The sequence below is a fragment of the Giraffa tippelskirchi genome, chromosome 8 (assembly GCF_054371585.1).
Source record: "Giraffa tippelskirchi isolate mGirTip1 chromosome 8, T2T-mGirTip1v1.2.pri, whole genome shotgun sequence".
Lineage (NCBI taxonomy): Eukaryota > Metazoa > Chordata > Mammalia > Artiodactyla > Giraffidae > Giraffa > Giraffa tippelskirchi.
In genome coordinates, this window is record NC_137282.1 from 110,614,663 (window position 1) to 110,638,955 (window position 24,293).

Consider the following 24,293-nt stretch of genomic DNA (forward strand, 5'->3'; position numbering starts at 1 on the left):
CCTACCTTAAAATAACTTAGCGTGCATCTGATTGTCCTGCCAGAACTAGAACAGTAGATGGAAACTACTGTTTCCATCTAGAACATGGCCTTTGGTTTCTAGGGACCAGTGCTCTTGTTGGAAGGAGACACCACGGCCAGTTTTACCCTTTCTGCACTTGCGCTGCAGGCTGAGCATAGTATCTCCACCCTTACCAAGTCAAGTTTTAAATTGTTTGAGGCCACCTGCCTCTGACTGTACAATGACACTGCCTGGGCTTAAATCTAGCCCCATCAGACTAGACTACTTTCTCACACCATATACAAAAATAAACTCCAAATGGATTAAAGACTTAAATGTAAGACCTAAAACCATAAAAATCCCAGAGGAAAACTTAGGCAGTATACTCTTTGACCTCTGTCTTAGCAATATTTTTCTGGATCTGTTTCCGCAGGCAAGAAAAACAAAAGCAAAAATAAACAAATGGGATTACATCAAATGAAAAAGCTTTTGTACAGTGAAGGAAACCATCAACAAAACAAAAAGGCAGCCTACTGAAGGAGAGAAAATATTTGCAAATAATACATCCAGTAAGAGGTTAATATCCAAACTATATAAAGAATTCATACAACTCAACCTTGGGGGGAGGGGGAACCCAGATAATTGGATTTTAAAAGTGGACAGAGTCACTGAATAGACAGTTTTCCAGAGAAGACATACAGATTGCCAACAAACTCAAAGATTCTCAATATCACTAATCATCTGGGAAACGCAAATCAAACCAAAATGAGATACTATCTCACACCTGTCAGGATGACTCTCACCAAGAAGACAGCAAATAGCAAGTGTTAGTAAGGATGTGGAGAAAAGGGAACCCTCACGCACTGTTCGTGGGAATGTTACTTAGTGTAGTCACTAGGACAAACAGTATGAAGTTACCTCTCAAGTTAAAAATAGAACTACCATATCATCCAACAATTTCACTTCTGATGCTGAAAGCTCATCTTCTCTGTACAATGGGGCTGAATTGAATCTCGGAGACAGAGTTTTCGGTGAAGTTGAAAAGGCTAGCCTTATTACTTTACCAGGCAGAGAGGGCCACAGTGGGCTAATGCTATCGAAACCACGTGTCCCAACTTGGAGAAGATATTGAGAAGTTTTATAGTAATTGTTGAAAGAGGGAGTGATCAGCTCATGGACATTCTTTTGCTTGGTTGGTGGGGAGGTAAGTAGGAGTCAGCGTCATCAACCTTTACATCCAGGGGTCTACATGCTTGTGGGCAGCAAACCATTGCTAATCATTAACTTCTCCCACCTAGAGGGGGTTTCAGTATCTGCAAAATAGCTCAAAGATATTGTTATGTGTATCTGTTGTTGGGGAAACAGGATCTTGCCTCAAGGCTGTTCTTGACTCTGTTTCTCCATGATCTCATATCTCCTCCCTTCCCTAATTAACAACTGCTTGAGTCTGCCCATTGGAATTCAGGGAAGGTAATGGAGACTAAATGAAGGCGGTTTCCTGTAATCAAATAAGTGGGGGACACAGAAAGACTTTGTGTCTAGGAGCCCCACAGGACCCTGCTCGGCATCACTTCTGGGTACTCGAGTGGAATGTTTTTTGAAAACAAAGACAGTAATTAGAAAAAATATATATATCATCCCTGTGTTCATTGCAGCTTTATTTGCAATACCCAAGACATGGAAGCAACCTTAGTGTCCATCAATAGGTGAATGGATAAAGAAGATGGTTATATATAATGGATTATTACTCAGCCAAAAGAAAAAGAAATCTTGCAGTTTGTGACAATATGGATGGATCTAGAGGGTAACATGTTAAGTGAAGTAAGTCAGAGAAAGACAATCACTGCTTGATTCCACTTATATGTGGAATCTAAAAAACAAAACAAAACAGACTTATAGATATATAGAACAAATGGATGGTTGCCAGAGGGATGGGGGTGTAGGCTGGGCAAATTAGGTGAAGCAGATTAAAAGGTACAAACTTCTGGTTATAAAATAAGCCATGGGGATATAATTATCAGAATAAGTAATATAGTAAATAATATTGTAGTAAGTTTGTGTGGGGACAGATGGTCACTAGACTTATCATGATCATTTTGTAATGTATGCAAATGTGAAATCATTATGTAGTACACCTGAATTAGATAATATTGTACAACTGCTGCTGCTAAGTCGCTTCAGTCGTGTCCGACTCTGTGCGACCCCATAGACGGCAGCCCACCAGGCTCCGCCATCCCTGGGATTCTCCAGGCAAAAACACTGGAGTGGGTTGCCATTTCCTTCTCCAGTGCATGAAAGGGAAAAGTGAAAGTGAAGTCGCTCAGTCGTGTCCGACTCTTAGCGACCCCATGGACTGTAGCCTACCAGGCCTCTCCGTCCATGGGATTTTCCAGGCAAGAGTACTGGAGTGGGGTGCCATTGCCTTCTCCAACTGTACAACTATATTTTAATAAAAAGAAATATATATATATATTGTTTGTTGAGGAGAAGGTAGGCTCAGGCATTCACTGAACATGTTTTTTTGATCCTCTAAGGCAGCCCTATCTCCTAGGAATGTAATTTGAGCCACATATGCAATTTTAAATATTTTTCTGGCCATATAAAAGGGAAAAGAAAAAGGTGAAATAGAATTTAATAAAGCATATTATTTAACCCAAAATTACAAATTAAAATAAAAGTAAAAATAAAATATCACCAAAGAAGACATACAGATGGCAAATAATCAAATGAAGAGATGCTCAACATTTCATGTCATCAGGACATTACAAATTACAACAGTGAGACTGCTATATACATGAAAATGGCTAAAAATCTCACCATTGACAGTATCAGTCCTGAGGAGGATGCAAAACTCTCATTCATTGCTGGCTGGTGGGAATGCAGAATAGTATAGCCACTTTGGAAGGCAGTTAGGCAGTTTCTTACAAAATAAACATTTTCATACCACACAATCCATTGTGCTCCTCAGTATTAACCCAAATGATATGAAAATTTATGTCTACAAAAAAAACCCACTTATGAATGTTTACAGCAGCTTTGTTTATAACTGCTAAAACTTGGAAGCAACTAAGATACTCTTAATATAGGTATGGATAATCTGTGGTACATTCATACAATGGAATATTATTTAGTGATAAAAAGAAATGAGCTATCAGGCCAAAAAAATGACCAAAAAAAAAAAAAAAAATCACAACACAAGCAAAACATGGAGGAACCTTAAAGCATATTGCCGAGTCAAAGAAGCCAATCTGAAAAGGCTATGTCCTATTTGATTCCAACTATATGACATTCTGGAAAAGACAAAACTAGACATAGTGAAAAGATCAGGGATTCTGGAGGAGGGAGGGATGAATAGATGGAGAACAGGGGATTTTTAGAATAGCTTGACTCGTCTCTATGACTAGTGGATACATGTCATTACATGTTTGTCAAAACCCATAGAATGTCTAAGTCAAAGCCTGAATCCTAATGTAAACTGTGGACTTTAGTTAATAAGTGTATATCAATATTGGTTCATCAGTTGTAATAAATCTATTGCCCGAATGCAAGATGTTAATAATAGGGAAACTGGACGGGGGTGGGGAGTGAGGGGATTAATGGGAACTTTGTATTTTCCCCACAAATTTCCTGTAAACCTAAAACTGCTTCCAAAAAAAGAATCATCATTTCAACATGTCATTAATATAAAATTTTTCAATGAAGTATTTAACATTTTTTGTATAAAGTTTTTGAAATCTTGTGTGTACAGTTTACACTCGCAGCCCATCTAAATTCATCCCAGCCACATCGTATGCGATCAATAACATGTGATTTGTGTTTACTATGTCGGACACTGGAAATCTCAAAGTTTTACTAAGATTAGAGATCAAAGGAAAAATATATACTTGAAAATATTTTATCTCTGAGAATAAACTCACATAATTTGGGAAATGTTGTCACACACAGTTCTCTAACAGCAAAATGTACCAAGATTGTTTTCAGTAATCCCCTTGCCAACAGTTTTTAAAAAAGAAAAACAAACACAAATCCAGTCTGACGACTTGCTCGATGGGGTGATTAATTAAGACATATGGGTGAGCATAAAGCAAGATTTCCTCCTACAATCAGTCTTCCAGTGACCTTCATTAAGGACAAAGAGCATTTTAATGGATGAAGCCTTCACCTTCAATAAGCCTTTACTCTGTTATTTCCTATGGAACCATTCATTAGATTAGCAAAACAATGGTAGCTGGCTAATGACGAAGTCGTGGTCAGAACCCCAGGGAGAGCCGCTGTCACCATTAGCGCCTCAAGGCAAAATGTCACCTGGTCCACTGTCCAATCCAGTCAAGAAAACTTTGACTTATAATAGCATGCAGAGAGTTCAAGAGCTCAAGAGGTTACAGATGGGGGTGAGAGGATCCATGCTTTATGTCTTTGTGTCAGCTTGAGAAGAGGACACGGGAGAGCATAAATAGAGATGGGTATGGGCGAGGGGGAGGCATTTTTTCTGCTTCCAAATGATATTCCTGTTTATTAGTGACTGCTTTAGGGGAGGTGCATTTGTTTGTTTTGTTTACTGTGTCGACAAAAAAAAAATCTGTCTAAGAAAGAAATGGAAAATTTTATTTGAGTCAAATAGAGGATTATAACTGGGAACAGCCTCTCAGTTCCAACAACTGTTCTGCCTGTTAGAGGTCAAACCACAGTTATTTAAGGTTTTGAGACAAAGGGCTTTACATTAAGTGACATATTATTGACAGTTTGCTCAATTGAGATTTACACGTACAAAGCGTGGGTCATCATGATTCTGTATAAGATTAAGCAGGAAGGTTATCTCCCAAGGAGTTGTCTTGTTGATGCTAGGAGAATATTGCTCTTTATGGCTGAGCAGGGATTTCTGCTGATGGGGGAGAACTGGTTGATGTATAATACAGATACACAATGTGCCGTATAGGAAAGAGAGGAGGCCATAGGGCAGAGAAAAATTTTTATGCTCAAATTTTTCTCGACTTGCCTTAGAATACGGATTTTTATCTCATCAATATGATTTTAAATATATTTTTTATTTTGGAACAATTTTAGATTTACCAAAGAGTTGCAAAGATAGTAGAGAGAATTTCTATATACTCTCACCCAATTTCTCCTTGCATAACCATGATACCCTTCCCAAAACTAATAAATCAGCACTGGTACTTTACTAGTAGTTTAACCCCAGATTTTGCACTGAACTTTTAAAAAACTCTTAGCAGGAAGAATTGTGTAGAAAATGAAATGTCAAAGCACCTTTGATCTTAATTAAAAAAAAAAAAACAGCACCAACTAAAAATACTCCTCCTGTTTAGGAGAGGGAGGGACGGGGAAGAAGGATGTCTCGGCTTCAGTAGGGACATATACATGAAATTGCATCATTTAAATCAGATCAAAAGACTTGCTTCACCCAATTTTATGCCACTAGTTACTGTTCACATTGGAGGACAAAGCTCTATAACACTTTTCCCATTGCATCGCTTGGCACTAATAAATTCTCACTGCCTGCTGAAAATGGAGAAGGCAATGGCAACCCACTCCAGTACTCTTGCCTGGAAAATCCCATGGATGGAGGAGCCTGGTAGGCTGCAGTCCATGGGGCCGCAAAGAGTCGGACGCAACTGAGAGACTTCACCTTCACTTTTCACTTTCATGCATTGGAGAAAGAAATGACAACCCACTCCAGTATTCTTGCCTGGAGAATCCCAGGGATGGGGGAGCCTGGTGGGCTGCCGTCTATGGGGTTGCACAGAGTTGGACATGACTGAAGTGACTTAGCAGCAGCAGCAGCAGCCTGCTGAAAGAGGGAGAGGACCCAAGTGTTCAAGGAGAAAATATTACAGCTTCTCCTCCCTCCTTCTTGCCACTCCTCCCAGCCCAATCTGTGCTAGCTCATAGGATTTCAGAAAGCATCTCTGAAGGCTTTATGCATGAAGAAAATTGAATGCTTTCCCTTTTGAATTACTAAAAGGGAGTTAAGTATCTCTAAAGATGTCTAGTTTAGGAATTGTCATAAATAATACATCTTAGCACATTTAGGTAAAGCTATTCTTACTCTAAAATGAATTCAGGGGAAACTGGACTTAGTTTACTATTGACTGTAAATTCAACCAGTATAAAAAGATGGAAATTCTCATTAGAAAAGATAGATGCACCCAATATTCATAGCAGCCCTATTTGTAATAGTCAAGACTTGGAAGCAACCTAAGTGTCCAAAAACAGATGAATGGATAAAGAAGATGTGGTACATATATAAAATGGAATATTACTCAGCTATAAAAATGAATGAAATATTGTTATCTGCAACAACGTGGATGGACCTAGAGATTATCATACTAACTGAAGTAAGTCAGAAAGAGAAAGACAAATGGCATATGATATCACTTATTTGTGGAATCTTAAAAAAAGTGATACTTATTTGTAGAATAGAAACAGATTCACAGACATAGAAAATAAACTTGTGGTTACCAGAGAGGATGGGGGTAGGGATAAATTAGAAATTTGGGATTAACAGATACACTGTACTATATATAAAATAGATAAACAACCAGGACCTACTGTATAGTACAGGGAACTATATTTAAGATCTTATAATAATTTACAGGGGTAAAAATCTGAAAAAGAGCATGTACATACATATATCATATATAGCTGAACCACTTTGCAGTACACCTGAAACTAACACAACATTATAAATCAACTATACTTCAATAAAAATTCAACCAATATAATTTGAGCAAATCCAGGTATTTGACTTTGTTCAGGTGTGTTTTGAGGGCCACTCCTATGGGAACACTGATACACAGGGTGTTTCCCTATTAGACTCAAAATTCCCTGATGATAGAGACAGCACAGTGTCTTAGTTAATCTCGCTCATCCTCAGATCCTCCATGCCTGAAACAGTCCTCAGTGTCTGATAGATGCTCAATAGTGTTACTGAATCTATAACAGACCAATAACTGTCGAGTGGATAGATGCTTGAATAAATGAATACACGAGTTCATCCATGAGTGATTTCTGATCACTGCCTTTAAGGAGATTGCATTCTGGTTAACAGGCAGAAAAGAGCAAGCACACCAATGATCTCAATGCCTGTGGAACGTGGTAAGGACCATCAGAGAGGAGCCTGCTAAGAGAAAGCTCTGTTTAGGTTTAGGTGTAAATGGCAAGTCCTGGGAATGTAAGCAGAAGTAAGTAGTACTTGAGATAGTCCAGGAGGATAGATAGGGTGTCATAAACAGGGATGGGATAGGAAATAAGTGAGGACTTTCCAGCCTGAGAGAACAGAGTGAACAGACACAGCCAGTTGGAAAATCACAAACATTTTGAAGAGGTAAGTTTGGATAGATTATGTGGTTTGTTGTTCGGTTGTTAAGTCATGTCTGACTCTGTAACCCCGTGGACGGCAGCACGCCAGGCTTCCCTGTCCTTCACCATCTCCTGGAGCTTGCTCAAACTCATCTCCATTGAGTCAGTGATGTCATCCAAACATCTCATCCTCTGTCATTCCCTTCTCCTCCTGCCTTCAATCTTTCCCAGCATCAGAGTCTTCTCTAATGAGTCAGTTCTTCACATCAGGTAGCCAAAGTTTTGGAGCTTCAACTTCAGCATCAGTCCTTCCAATGAATATTCAGGACTGATTTCCTTTAGAATGGACTGGTTGGATCTCCTTGCAGTCCAAGGGACTCTCAAGAATCTTCTCCAGCACCACAGTTCAAAAGCATCAATTCTTCGGTGTTCAGCTTTCTTTATGGTCCAACTCTTACATCCATACATGACTACTGGAAAAACCATAGCTTTGACTATATGGGCCTTTGTTGACAAAGTAAGCTTATGTGGTAGGAAGGGAAAATAAGCAAGATTCACATGCTGGGACCACATTATATGGGTCCGTCAATGCCTGAGTTTGCTAACTTGGAAGTGATCAGACAAATCATGAGAGAAGCTGACATGGCATGGGGGCTGTGAGACAGGTGTTTAAGCACATTTTGCAAAAATGTGATAGTTCTAAGGAGACAGTTGGATGTACAGGAAAGAAAAAAAAAAATCCGTGATAATATAATTCACCTTTAATCAGAACTTGCCTATGTTTTTAATGTGGAGTCCATGCCCTGATTAAATTCACTATCTGCTCTGCCAGTAGCACAGTTTTATTAAATAAGCAATTAAAATGGTAGCAGATTTTGACTTAATGTCTTTTCTTTATATGTTATATTAAAAGCTTTGTGATTAAGCTGACCCAGGGTTTCCAAACAGAAGGTATACAGTCGACTTCACATGTTTAAGAAGTGGAAAGTCCGTGGTGAATTGCATCATGGACTCAAGGAGTCTCAAGGATAAAGTATGGGCATCTTGTGGGGGCAAAGCATTCTTAGTGACAGCAAAGAAGGCTCACCAGCATCACAGCAGTGCTCTGTATTTCAAGACTTTACATTGCAGTGGAGTACCTCTTCAAGCTTCTCTGAAAATCTTTGGAAAAGACACACCAAACCACATTACTGGGTAGTTCCTGTTTGTTTGCCTTTACAGGGGCCTTCTGCTGCTCTTGCTGGATGCCTGACTGGCTACTCTGTGACTAGCAAAGCCCCGCGGTTCCCAGCATCAGGCTCGACGGGTGTAGAGATAGATGCTATCGTGACAGTAATGGCTGCATGTGCTGTGTTTGCACATCTGCGGTGGCCTTCTGAATTGAGTTTCAGGCCCGAGCCAGGCAGCCCCTCCTTTATTTTCCCTGTCACACCATTAAAGGAAATGAGATTATGGCACAAATCATCATTCACGTGACTCTGGCATAGAAGGTTAGGGAGATATTGCTGAGATAATTCCACAGCCGCCATCACCCCTGACAATAATTACAATGTGACCACAGGGGATCACCTTCTAATAGGCTTTTGTTCAGTCAATTCAGAGTCTGTTGTGTCCTCTGAGTTTGGATAATTAAAGTTGTGTCTCAGAAGCCGCATGTGGTAGCTCATAATTATGTAGTCCAGTCGGAGAGGAAACCGAGGTGACCGACACCCGGGTTGGAGTGAGGAACAGGGGCCCTGGTGACGAGGGAGAAAGAAACCAGTCCCCTCACTGGGGAACTGGGGGGTGGCGTCTGCTCCATAGCATCCATGGCTTTATTTATTTTAAAACAAAAACGAGTAATTGTAGCCCTTTCCAGTCCAATCCCTCACTCTCCAGAGGGACTTTGCTAACCCTTTCCTGTCGCCTCCAACAAAAGAGTGGGAACTGACCTGGACAGGGAAGTAAAGACAAATGGCTTACTGAAACACCAGAATGGTTTAATTATTTAATCATTTGCATGTTGAGAGATTTGCATAAAGGCAGGGAAAGGCCCATGTTGGAATGTGGCCTGTTTCTCCCCCTATTTCTCACTGGAGCAAAGATCTTGAAGCGTGGCCTTGCTTCAGTTCTGGAATTTTAGAGAAATGTGAACTTTGGAAAGCGTAGATTTGTTATTTCAAGGACACAATATTTGAAAGGAAAATAAACCCAGAGATCGTATCCCACTGGGCCATGTTTCCCAAGTCCGTCTATGGCTGTCAGAGAAACTAAGTAGTTGCTCCACATAAGACACCCTTGAACATCCTTAAAGACACCCATAAGAAGTCAATTTCCTGAGCAGGATGGGCAGACTGCTAGGGTAAGTGGGTGCCTTCTCAACACTTTCAGACTGGGTCTCAGATTTTCTAGATTCATCACATAAAATATGTTGAAATGTTAGTACAGGACATCTTTCATCGGAAAGCTTTAGACTGTTTAGCTGAGTCTTGGAATATATTGTAAAAGGCTTTCAATTTCTGAGCCTTGAAAGTCAAGTTCTGCTGTGTTCTAACGTGAGACATCTTTTCCTCCAGATTTTGCCAGGTAGAGAACCAGCCTCTCCTTCTTCCAAACTCTGTCTCCCCTTTTGAAGCACAGCAGGTCAATTCTTCAGCCCATGTGGGAACAACAATTGCTATTCAAAATACTGCCCTTTCCTCAGGCTTTGCCTTCATGAAAATGAACATATTTCGTACTGAGCACCATATGGTGTTTGGGCAGAGTGGACACGCAGATGCTTCCTAATTAAAGCATTCAAGTTTGTCATGAGAAATGGCAGCCACAGATGACTTTGGGCATGTGTCTGGGAGGGGGTCAGTGGGAAGGGATCCCCGAGAGTGGGTGAAGTGGGAGGCTGACTCCCAGCTTTTTGAAACACACTCTCTGATTGGTCCTCGGGGAACAGATAATGGCAAGAGGCAGTTAATTTGAAGATAATTGAGAGATCTCTTTCCTTTCTTCACACAATAAACCAAGGTGTCGGGCCTCAGCTGGCACTTGCATTCTGGCAGGGAGAAAAGCGCCCAGAATGGGCCTGCTAAAGCTGCCACCTCATTTTCACGTCTCACACAAAGCTGGGAAACCCCTCTTGTGCCTCCCCCAGCCCCAGCTCCAGACACTGGCGCCCATGTTTATTGTTTCAACACATCAGACCATAAATAAGAGTTTCCAAAGAGAGAGGAGTCCATTAGAGGACTGGGGATGGTCTATTCTTCTGGAAAACAGGGGCTGTGCCTCTAAAAACACAAGCTCACTAACCGACCAGAAGAGAAGTCCCCTCTCAGAAGGTGGGTTTCCTTGGAGAAGGTGAACTAGCTTTTTGAACTTTTTAATTTTTTCTTCTTTCTCAGCATCTCTGTGTAAAATTGTTTCCAAACTACTGAAGTCCAGGTATCCTGAGGGGCTTTCTCAGGTTAACTTAGACACCTGTGTGCACACTTGCTTGTGGACAGAAAGCACAGAGGTATCTGCGGCAAGGAATGGTCATAAAGGAGGCTGCCCCACTGCCTGAGCAAGCCGTGTTGAGAAGGGGAAGAGATGGTCAGAACAAGGACAAGGCTTTTTTTTTCTTCTTTTCGAGGAATTCTTCCCTCTGTCCTGCCTACCTTCCCAGCCACTTTTTATTCTTTTTCAGGTCAGCTTGATTATCCGTTCTAGGAAAACCCTTAAGCCAAGTAGGCGGAAGAATAATCTCATTCCCTCTTTTAACACATACATAACACACACAAGGACTGGATAAAAGGGTTACCTACGTGTGAAAAAGAAGGCTGCTCTTTTTCTCAGGACTGGGAAACTTCATAGTGACGCTTACGAGTATAACAATGATAAAGAACTTAAAAAAGTGAAAGAGCCACATTGCCAAATTGATTCCTCATCAGTAAAGCCTAAAGAAACAGATTTGAGGGAGTGGGCACACAGGCAAAGAGGAGGCAGGGCAAAGTCTGAAAGAGAAAGCCAGCTGGGAAGGCTGAAGTAGGGGGTTATTAAAGGTAGTAGACAGCGGGGCTTGCTAACCTGATTTGAAGTTATTTTTTGAGGTAAAATATATTTTTCTGTTGTTCTGGTAAGTTGGGGCCAAGTAAGTTTTTTTCTCCTCTGAGCACAGAGATTGTGATGGCTTTGACACAGAGGGCTATCTTCTAGTTTGCTCATGAACACTTTCCAGACATAACTCAGTCTCCTTATATATACAGGGGTATGTGTGTATGTGTGTGTGTCTGAGCAAAAATATAAACATTGGCTATTACAGAGTGCAGTGATCTGTCTCGGTCTAAATAAACTTAAAAATTTTTCCTCTCTAGTCTCTACTACATAGTACATTTAAGATGGGAAAAAGATATTAAGTATAGTGATCTTTATACTCTTAGAGGAAAGGATGGAGCCCCACATATATGAGCTTTTCCTCTCTTTACTAGGAAAAGACAGCAAGTTATAATTTTTATTTGCTTTTGAGAGAAAATTTTAAAACCAATATCTCCCTAATCACTAGAATTGAGAGGAGAGAAGGCTAGAGCCATGACTATCTAGCATGTCTACAAACATTGATAGACTTTTCTGTGGATCAGTGAAAATGTTACAAAATAAAATGGTAAAATATCCTACCCACCATAGCAGTAAAAGACATAACACAATTAGAAAACCTTAACAAGAAATGTGTGAGAGCTGTATGAATAAAATAATGTAACTTTGAGAGACATAAAATAAGGCTTGAATATCCCGAGTCACACACTAGACAGCCAAATGCTAATGTTGCCTGTTGTAAACATGTTAGTTCCTCACAAATTCACTGGAAACTGAGATGATCATGATTTAAGTCCCAGAGAGGTATTGAGGGAAAAAACAACAACAGTTATTTTTAAAGTAATCTGTAGGTGTAATGAGTAACGAATAGCTACGAAAATGTTGAAAATGAAAACTTTATCTGTATGCTGTGTAGACACAGTGGATCACCATGACCTGTGACTGCACCTTCTAGTATCAACCCTAGAGAAGCTATTGGAGTAAGAAGAAAACAGGGATTTCTGGTTAGTTCCAGGGGAAAAAGTGAGAAACTTTTGAGGAAAGTGAAACCTGTGTGTGTGTGTTTGTGTGTGTGTGTGCTGAGAGTGGAGGGCCAGATGTGGTGGTGGCTGCAGGCAGGACACAGGGCCACCAGCAGAGCTGGGAGAAGACCAGCTGGAGAGATGAAGCTTTGCTCTCCTGGTGGTTTCAGGATCATCCTCTCGTGCCCCTGTAGACACACTGTGTAGATACAGGCCTTGTAGCTCAGGCCACTGACATCTCAGTTATATCAGGGCAGCAAAATCCCTACTGGGAAGCGCAGTTAATGTAAGGACATCTATTTTTCTCTCCCTCTTTTTCCAAATCCCGCAATTTGGTGAATTTCCATATTTAAAAAACTGCCTTCTAACAATGTTGCTTGTCTTTATGAGTTTAAAGAAAATCATACAGCAGGTCTTAGGTGTATTCAGCTTTGAGTATATTTACCAGGAAATAAGAATATTTAAAAACAAAAATTAGCCAAGGGTTTAACTCACAAGTTGGTAAAAGAGTAACAGAACAATCAAAGAAACAGGAGGGAAGGAACTAAAAAAGATAAATACAGAAATGAATAAACACATGTGTATACACTTATACACTCACAAATGAGGAACAGAGATTAATCAAGCTCAAAGCTGTTTCTTTAAAAGTATTCCCAATGTTGACTGATTTCTAGAGTATTGATCAAGAAAAGAGTATGTAAGTATACCAAACACAGAATGAAAAGGGAAACAATTACTACCGATTACAATAATATTGTTTAGAGATAACGTGAAGGAAATGAACAGGAAAGGCACAGTCTGGGAGAAAGTATTTGTAAAATATGTATCAGAAAAAGGACTTGAATCCAGACTTGTAAAGAATTCATAATTTAAGAATAAAAAGCTAAACAGCTCCAACAAGAACTCAACAGAAACTTCATAAAGAAAGATATATGTATATATAGGACCAACAAGTACATGAAAAGGTCATGAGTCACAGAGAAGATTAAAACCACAGTGAGATACTATACACCCACTAGAATGTGTAAAACTTATCAATAAAAGTGAAAGTGTTCATCGCTTAGTGGTGTCCACCTCTTTGCGACCCCATGGACTGTAGCCTGCCAAGCTCCTTTGTCCAAGGGATTCTCCAGGCAAGAATGTTGGAGTGGGTTGCCATTTTCTTCTCCAGGCGATCTTCCCAACCCAGGGATTGAACCCGGGTCTCCTGTATTGCAGGCAGATTCTTTACCATCTGAGCCACCGGGGATGCCCTTGCATTGAAAAGTGTGGCGCCTTAACCACTGGACCACCAGGGAAGTCCCATCCATAAAAGACATGATGCTAAATGTTGATAAGTATGTGGAGCTACTGGAAATTCCTAAATGGTTGGTGGCAGTGGTGAGCCCAGGGTAGAAGGAGGGAGTGGTTGTCCTGGGTGCAGGCAATAAGGGAGTAAGTGCATTGTCTGCAGATCATTTAAAAACAATAATAAAACTGACTCTAAGTCAGTCTGCCTTTTATTACCAACATATGCCGGCAATTTTAAACAACATTAGTGATATAACACTTCTCCCTGAAAAATATTTTTTTGCTGGTCTAACTGCTAACAATTGTTGAGGGTTATTCTTGAATTTTAATAATGTACATGTAAGCTTCAGATTAGCACCTTTTTCTTATTTATCCTTTAATAGCCACTGCACCTTGCATGGAAGTCAAGTCCAATTCTCCCAGCTGTGTCGGTTCCCTAGGCACCCGCACTTGGCTACACGTGTTTTTAGAACAAGCCTAAAGTTCAAGATCTTTTCAGCTGCTTTCAGAGCACATCCAACTTCTGTGCACTGCACATGAGTGAAGTTAAACAGATTTGAAATGAACAATGAAAACATAGTGATTGTAAGTCAAAGAAACACCTTTATAATAGTTACTTGAATTTTGTGATTCTGTGTGACCACTTGGAGTTTTTACTTGCGTTTAAAATTTAGAATAGGAAGAGAGGCCAGACTGTAAAGTATAATATTTTTATTTAAAGAAATGTAATTTTAAGTTCATGAGAGAAATATTTTACTGAATTTGAATTACATCTTAAAAATTGTGCATGTCTTTATTTTTTAGTATTTATTCATTTATTTTAAATAGAAATATAATTGACATACAATGTTATCTTAGTTTCAAGTATACAATGAAATCATCCAACACATACACATTGTAAGATGATCACCACAATCAGTCTCTATTTGAAATTACTGTGATATTATTGACTATATTCCTTATTGTGTATATCACCACGACTTATTTATTTTATGTTTGTGCTTCTTTGATCTCCTTTACCTACTTCACCTCTTCCCCACCCTCTTCTCTCTGATGACCACCAGTTCTCTGTGTCTATGAATCTGTTTCTGTTTTGGGGTTTTTGTTCATTTGTTCTAGTTTTTAGATTCCACATATAAAAGTGGAATTTTACAATGTAATTGCCTTTCTTTTGCTTAGCTTTCCATGTGCGTATTTATATTTTAAAAAATAAAACTCCAATACATCATTCAAATATCCCTTTATTTTCCAAACACTCCAAACATTTGGGGTCATTTTCCCCTGAAACACCTCCTCACTTAGTCCCTTGTCCTTCATCCATCTGTTCTTGATCTCAGAGAGACAGCTGGGAGCAGTGTATGAAGAGACAACTTAGCTCCCTGCCCAGGAATTCAACCTGTATAGCTTGGATGGAGACCAGGAATCCTAGTCACTAGTCCACCATGAGCTAGAGGCTAGAAGCGGAGTTTCCCTAGCTCTTGCCCCATTTGAAGAACAAATTTCTCAGAGGCAAAATCTGTAAAACAGGTACAAAGTTTGCTATTAGAGACATGACACAACAAGTGGGAGAACACACAGAGAAACCGTTTAGTGAAGAGAGAGGCAAGGCGGAGATACACATTGGGAGAGGAAGTTTGTGGGTGTGCTCCCTAATGAGAAGTGCAGTCAAGAGGCAGTTAAATCCTTTAAATAGAGCAGTTCTTCCCTAGTCTTTGTTTACCTTTGGCCAGTTATCTCACTTCTTTCCCCACACCTGACTTGCCCTAGGATCCTCTCCAATATGTGTGTACAACTTTTTTCCTAAGATGCATTTCCAGCAGAGAGGCCTGTGGGAGGTTTGACAGCACCTATTTTGGAGTGGGGCTGCTCCCTTTTCGACCCCCCAGGAGTCTTCCTGCACATGTGCAGTTGGGGAGGTTTCCCTGACCTCAGGATTGATAGATATGGTCGTCTAATCAATTTACTCTGGCAGAGCTCAGCTCCTGCCATTAACCTGGTCCTTGGAGTGTCTAGAGAAAACAAAGCCCCGATTTCCTCCACTTGACAAACTCCAGCTGCTCAGCCTAGGGGCCCATCTATCTCCTGCCTCATTCTGACCTGTACCCAGTGCCCTCTCCGCCTGATCGGCAGGATCAATCGGGCACTTCAACTTAGTAGGTTCTTGTACTGTGTCTCTAAGACCCCTGGGTACCATGTTCTCTTTCTCTTGATGTGTACCCTCATTTGGGTGGAGAGCAACCTCTAGTAGTGTCCTAAGAAAGGGAGCAAGGGAGGTAAATGTGTTGAGACTTTGCATGTCTGAAAATGTCCATTTTATTCTCACACAATTATAGAATTAATTCTAGATAAGAAACAATTTTCTCTCAGAGATTTGAAGTCCTTCTTCAGTGTATTTTATCTTCTGATATTGATCTAATGATATTGACCATATAAATATGATTCCTACATTTTCTCCCCTCCATGGAAACTTTCAATATTTTCTTTTTACCTCTAGTGTTCTCACTGTCTGTAAGGATGTTCTTTGGTGTGAGTATTTTTGCTTTTCTTATATTGGAGTCTTGGTGATCCCTTTCAATCTGGAGTCTTTCCTATTATTTTTACTTCTTTAAACATTTTATCACCTCTGTTTTCCTATTGTTTCTCAAAGTACAGCTAATTAATCATTGAACTTCTTGGACTGGTGCTCTAATTTTCTTTTCTTTCTCTTCTATTTATTTGCCTTTTATTTTTACTTTCTGCGATATTCTTGTCTTAGTCAGATGGGACAACCATAATGAAATATCATATACCAGTGGCTTAAACAATAGGAATTCTCGTAGTTCTAGAGGTTGGTAATCCGAGATCAAAGGTGCTGGCTGATTTGGTTCCCTGGCAAAGTCCATTCCCTGATTGCCTCCTCTCTGTATCCTCACATGGCAGAGAGAGGAAACTCTGGTGTCCTTTCCTCCTTCTTGTAAGGGCACTAATCCCATTGAAGAGCCAACTCACTGGAAAGGACCCTGATGCTGGAAAGATTAAGGGCTGGAGGAGAAGGGGATGATAGAGAATGAGATGGATGGCATCACTGACTCAACGGACGTGAGCTTGAGAAAACTCTGGGAGATAGTGAAGGACAGGGAATCCTGGCGTGCTGCAGTCCATGGTGTGGCAAAGAGTTGGACATGACTGAGCAATTGAATAACAGGAACAACCCCATTGTGGGGCCTCCATCCTCAGACCTTCATCTGAATATAATTGACCTCTCAAAGGCCCTACCTCCTGATGTCATCAATTGGGGTTTAGAGCTTCAGTATATAAATTTGAGACAGAAACCTTTGGTCCATAATAATTCCTCAACTTCACTGTATAACCCTTCTATTGAAATTCTAATGTTTCTAATTTCAGCTCTCATATTTCTACTCTAATCCCCCTGTTTTCTGATTGTTCCTTTCCCTTATTTTCTGTTTGTGTTTGCAGTTACCATACCTTCTTGCTCTGGAGAAAGCACATCTATTTTTAAACTTCTAGGCCTGGAGGTGACATCAACCTCTCTGCAAATGGGGCAGAAGCATTATATGGCCCCATGAGTCAGAAGGGCTAGACCCTATGGTCCAGGGGATGTGGAGGAAAAGAGAACATTAGTAGCCTCTTCCACAGAGGATTTCCTCATTGGGCAACGGGCTTTGGTTTTCTGTTTACTTGTAAGAGTGAGACCCCAGAAATCTTGTTGGAAGCTCTGTGTGTGTAGGCAAAACCTGTCCTTCCTTAACTGAGGGTCATGAGGTTGCAAACCGGCTTTTAGGTTTAGGGACCCTCAAATACCATTGTCTGAAGTTCTTTTCTCACAAGGAATGTGTTGTTTATTTTGCTGGAAAGAATCTTCCATTCTTCTGTCTTGGGGTACACGCCTGGTTGTTAAATTTTCTGAAGCAAAAGGAAAAGAGAGCTAGGAAGTTCTCACAGTTCAAACACAGAATGGTACCAATTCTCCTGAAATGCTGTACATGCTTCTGTTCCACCTCTGCTCTGTCTGGGGTCCCTGGGTCCAGATTCTCTCTGGCTGAATTTATCCAGATACTAAATGTCAGATTCTCCTTCAGGAATGGAGAGAAGGGAAGGAGAAGCAGGGCAGAGAATACAACAGCTCCATGTTAAGACTTCAATCAGCCCTCCTGTTTTCACCTCTGCAGCTCTGCATCTCACCCAGTCTTTCTATGACATCTGTTGTCACCAAGTACTGGGCCTTCTGAGTTCTGTAAAGTGTCCTTTGGGGCTATTCACTCCTGCAGGCCTTGGGACTGAGGCCCCCTCTGTTCTAAAGATATATTACATTGCTTTTCTATATCTGCTGTCCTCCAAAAATCTGTCAGTCACAGTCTTTTATTTGCTCTCGCCTGTTTTTCATTCTCTTTTCCCTGTGATTGCATATTAATAGTTTTCTTTTTTACTTTCAAAGTGGGTTTTAGAAGGGAAAGGATAAAAATACATGTGGTCAGTATTCCACATTTAATGAAAAGTCTAGAAATAATTTTGATAACATAGATGAGTTTATAATGCTTACTATGAAAGAAACAAACAAACAAACAAAAAACGGTATACAGTGTGATGTCAAGCAGGTTAAAAAGCAAAGAAAAAGAAATAGAGGAAAAGATCAAAAGGTAAATATTTATTGCTAGCATAAAATAATGCTGATTTTTAGCTTCTCTTTAATCCTTTTTAGTTCTCTTTAGTCCTTTTTAGTTCTTTTTAGTCCTTTTAGCCCCTTTGGGGGCTTCCCTGGTGGCTCAGACAGTAAAGCATCTGCCTACAATGTGGGAGACCCGGGTTTGATCCCTGGGTTGGGAAGATACTCTGGAGAAGAAAATGGCAACCCACTCCAGTACTCTTGTCTGAAAAATCCCATGGATGGAGGAGCCTGGTGGGCTACAGTCCATGAGGTTGTAAAGAGTCGGACACAACTGAGTGACTTCATTTTCTTTCTTTCTTAGTGCTTTTATTTCCAAGTGTCCTTACTGAACATGAAAGACTTTTGTAAACAGAATAAATACTCTTTCATAGGATGCAAATAAGAGTAAGATCACAAAGTAGAGAAAATACTCGAAAGAAATTAAAAATCATCTCAGTTGGAAGTGTTTTTCTTTGGGCATAGTGTACACATTTGAGATGGATATGATTCTATTACCGATGAATAACAAGAAGAGATATGTAATGACATAATGCCATGTGTATGCTGCAAGCCAAACTCTATACATTATCTCATTTAGTTGTTATAGTGATCACAGAGGTAGATATTATTTTCTTCCCCATTTATAGATGAAAAAACTGAAGCACAGATGTGGAACACTCATGGCCCTCTGCTGGTACATGACGGAGCCAAACTTGGGACCCACTAAGTCTCACTCTAGGCTTCCCAGATGGCTCAGTGATTAAAAAAAAAAAAAAAAAAAAAATCCACCTGCCAATGCAGGATATGAAGGACACATGGGCTCAATCCCTGGGTCAGGAAGATGCCCTAAAGCCGGAAATGGCAACCTGCTCCAGTATCTTGCCTGGGAAATCCCCATGGACGGAGGAGCGTAGTGGGCTGCAGTCCACGGGGTCACAAAGAGTTGGACATGCCTGAGTGAGCACACACGCACACGCATGTCTCAATCTAGAGCGGCATCCTTACCCTTTACATTCCATTTCAGTCTCTCACGTGTATAGACATACATGTATGTGCCTATGCCCTCTCTAACTCCTTGTACACATTTGTGCTTATGTCTACATGTGTGTTCAAACAGTCAAGAGCATGCCTTGGCTCTTGAACAAATTGCATAGTGAGGACAAGAAAGGAGGTCAGTGGGGCATCTCTCTGGGAACTGTCATAATAAACACTTGGGGTGACTATATAACTGCTTGGGTCTGAATTCTCATCTGCTTCTCTCTCTCTCTTACTATTTTCCGTTCCAATAAATCATGCCCCCCACACAGGAAAAGGTACCCTCGGGCTTCCGAGTGCATTCAGGAAACAAGCAGCTCCCACACCTGTTTAGGCTTATGCTTTCTGACAGCTTTAGAGGCACAATATGGCCCCAGATCTTTGTTTTGAGTACAGTGGGTGGAGGGGGCTTCTTATGAGCCAGGATGCATTAAAAGTTCATGGCAGCTCCCTAGAAGCCACTGCGATGTTTCTCATTAAAGACAAACTAGTATAAACTCCCTAGTATTTCCAGGAATGTATGAGTTTTTGATGCTTTCTTTACATCCTATTGTTTCTGAGCTCCAATTAAACAATGCCATATGTAATACTCCCCAAGTCCCTAAGAAAGAGGTCATTTGAATGATTTGGGATGGTCTAATTTTTTTTAAAAACTACCCACAAGTTTCTAAGAAATTTTTATTTGCAGGCGGTAATTCCTGCTGTGACACCCTGGGGCCACATGCTGGATTCTAGTTGGCAAAGGATTTATTATACAGTTTTTGTCTATAGTGGCCTCTTTTGCTTGTGAAAGAATACTTCTCCAAACTAATTTTCTTTTTTCCCCCCTTTTTTAAAATAAGGGCTTTATTGAGATTTGTATACCATAACAATTTACTCATTTAAAGTGTACAAATCAATGCCTTTTAGTGGATTCACAAAGTTCTATAACCATCACCACAGGCAATTTTAGAACATCTTTGCTCTGCAAAGAAACCTAGCACCCAGAATGTGGTTTCCAATGCCATTCTCCAATAAAAGATACTAGAGTTCCCTGGGAAAATGACTGATTCTAGGGCTGGGCAGGAAATATATTTTATATATATAATAATAAATGTGATGAACCTGAAGCATCGTATAAGTGCTTGGAAGTAAAGAAAGACTAAAACAAACAAAACAAAAAAGCAAAACTCCCCGTTCATAGGGGCACGTCAACTGAAAGAGTTTCCAGTGGACAAAGCTAGAAAATTTTGAGCAGGAAAATGTGGGTGTATTGGATTATAACCCAAAACATAGAATATGTGCTCATGCTGATATAAAGAATGATAAATAACTGGGAGGAAAGACAAAGCTCCATTGCAGAAGAATTCCAACTAATTAATATTCTCTGTTGATGAGACATTGTCACCACCTTCCTTCCTAGCCCCGTGTCCCTTTCTTATTTTGAAGTATCTGTTAAAGCCAGTGCCCTCTCATAGGCAGTTTCTTGCTTTGTTCCCTGGGTATGGTGTCGGTCCTACTTACTTGTTGCCTTCCATGTCTCATAATACTTTGTTGAAAACTGGACATTTTTAGGAATATTGATTTCCTGCCCCTCTCTGGAGCTTGTTTCTGATGTTGCTTACTTGTTTGTTTGGCTGACCCCTTTCAGCCATACTGTATTCCTTGAGAAGGAGATAAGGGGAGAGGATCTCCCTTCTTGGCCATGCCTGCCTAGAGTGGAGGTTCCATCTCTCTGACTGTTGGGTCGTGGAAGGAGGCACAGATGGCTTGTGGCTCAAGTGCTGCAGATTCTTATTATCCTTACCAAGATTTAGTAGAGTTTCGGAAATAAATATTTCTTAGTTTGCTGTATACCCTGAGGACAATTTCTGGAGACTTTATGATTGCTTTGTAAAATAGTTTTCACTAGTTATGGTCGTTTTGCTGGAGAATGAGTCTATGGAGCTCCTTTCACCACCATTTGGAAAGTGAAACTCCTCTTTTCTTGCCCTGAATCCAAACCATTTGATCATCCCAGGATGCACAGTGGATTGTTTTTAGGACCCCCTGGAATACAAAATCACTGGATGCTCAAGTCTCTTGTGTAAAATGCTGTAGTATTCACATATAATCTACACACAGCCTCCTAAATATTAATACTTTAACCATCTCTAGATTATTTATAATATCTAATGAAGTAAATGCTATGTAAATAGTTGTCAGTTAATGGCTAATACAAGTTTTGCTTTGGGGAACTTTCTGAAATTTTTTAAAAATATTTTTGATTCATGGTTTGTTGAATCCACAAATGTGGAATCTGTGGATATGAAGAGCTGACTATATTTTCATGAACTCTCTGGTGTTTACGAAGCTGTCTTCCCACCTTATATGAACCCAGATTTTCTGTATGACAGTCTCTCAAGAGTTGAACGGGGCTAACTTTCCTAAGAGAAATGGACCAAAATCTGAAGCCAGGTTCTGCTATGTCTACCCAGACTGATGTGATTAATCTGCACAATGCTCCCAATGTATCATGTTCAGTGATTGAATCTCCAGTGAGGAGCAGCAAGGTTGGGAATTCAGTGATAGCAACCTGTTTGACTGAAGTCAGAGCTCAAAACACTCTTCCCCTTCCCCACGTTAACCAACTAAATTCATGAGCCATTTTTTTGTACAAATTATATAACACAGGATGATTTTGTATAGTAGATAAGCAACTTTTTGAGGGGTTATTTATAAGTTTACTAGGAAAAACACAGATAAAAAGATGAATAAATGTTAACATAGATATGGATTTATGTTTCCGAGAAGATAGGTGAAAGATTCAGGGCATGTGGCAAATACTGCAATGTTTCCCTTTCAAAAACAAATAAATCCATTTAGACTCCCGTGCCTTTCCAAGAAGTTGGAAGGTCTCTGATATTGCTTTTCTTTCCATTTCATTGTTTCAGTGCTCAAATTAAGGAGTGCCATGTCCATATATTACTATTCTCCAAGGCCCTACAAAATTTGCACGAGAGTATACATTGTAAAAATGATACATGAACATACACAAAGCATATCAAAATTGTAATTTCACAATGTTGCTGCTAAGACCAGTCTAAAATAGCTATTTATTATACTTTCATCAAAGTAAGCCAATTTAACAGTAATCCAAGAACATAGCCAAAATTGTAAAGGCGGTATGAAAATGACTGAATTTTGAAAAGTAAAATACAAACATTATGTAAAAAATTTATATGATAGCAACTCTGTTAGACACAGAAATAAATTGTTCATTTCATTAAAAGCATGGCAAGAAGATGCATTCAAGAATTCTCTCAGCTGGTAGATACACTGGACAGCTTAAAAAAGAGGGGCCTCAGTTCGATCTCTGGGTTGGAAAGATCCCCTGGAGAAGGGATTGGCTACCCACTCCAGTATTCTGGCTTGGAGAATTCTGTGGACTATACAGTCCATGGGGTCACAGAGTCGGACACGACTGACCGACTTTCACTCCAGACAGACAAGAGGGAAAGATAATGGCTTCTCTTCCTCCACCCACACCGCCTTCTCATTTGTAACTTCAGGTATGGCTAATCTTTTCCTTTTCATGCTTTGCAGAGCACCACAAGGATTAACTTGAATTAGCCGATAGCTGATTTAACTTAAAAATGAAGCATCCGTAGGCCTCTGGTGAATGATACAGTCAGCAGGATACAGGTGACTGAGGAGGGAGCTGGCAGAGCCCCAGTTCAGAAGGACCCAAAGCTTCTGGTCAGTTGCTGATAATATCATTTCCAAATTGAAGAGCAACCTTCCTGTGAGCATTCTTTTGGGCTGGTGGACACCTAGACCACTTCTGTAATATATTAACTCAAAGCATTATTTTCTGGCTGTCATCTCTTTTGTTGTCAACAGTTGGTCCTAAAGTCATTTTCAAGTTTATGAATATGTCAGAACAGGTAATGAAGGAAATAGTTAATATTCCAGTTCTACACGTCTCCTGGCAGCCTTGCTCATGGCTTCCCGATGACAGAGAATGTAAACATTGTGTCTCTCCAGTGCCAAGTGCCTGGTCAATGCCACCTCCTCTTCCTGCTCCTCTCCTGAGAAAAGCATCAAGTTTAAGTAAATGGACACACTGGATCCCAAAGCCCCCCACTGAAGGAAATCAAAGGTGCTGCTGAAAACCAACTTTAAGCAAACATCATCAGGAATCTCCTTCCCCCCCTCCTCTGCCCCTCCTTCCACCTGTCCTGATGCATCTGTATATCACGGAACCAGTTTTGTCAGTGAGCTTCTAAGTGGCAGCGCTAACCCACTAACAGACGTGGCTTCTGCTTCCTTGTGTTGCCCATGCAGAAGATCTAAGGAAGTGGGCAGAGTAAGGATACAGAGTGGAGAAATCAAAGAAGAAATGGGTCTGGAAAGTTCTTGGCGTAGGGAAGGACTGGCCACAATTATTATGATTAATTATATTCATATATCATAATAATTATGACATATCTGTGTGGTAATAATATGTCTGATACAGCACACATCCTGTGGGCCTCCTTGAGTCTCCTGGCCTCACCTGTCCCCTGGCCCCTCAGCTCCTGGACTGAAGGCAGGGCGTGGGGAGTGGGGGGCATATCGGTGCAGGACTCATGCTTCCCCCTGTGTTGTGTTTAGCCCTTCCCCCACCTCTGATCCAATAAATGCCACTTCTTAAGTTACAAGATCTGCTTCTCTGAAAGAGGTCTGCTGCTGGAAGTGGCCAGGGGACCCAGCCCAGAAATATAGGGATGTTAACTCCCATGGATCTTCCCAGGTAGCGCTAGTGGTAAAGAACCCACCTGTCAATGCAGAAGACCTAAGAGACACAGGTTCAGAACCCTGGTTGGGGAAGATCCCCTGGAGGAGGGCATTGCAGCCCACTCCAGTATTCTTGCCTGGAGAATTCCATGGACAGAGAAGCCTGGCAGGCTTTAGTCCGTAGGGTTGGAGTTGGAGATGACTGA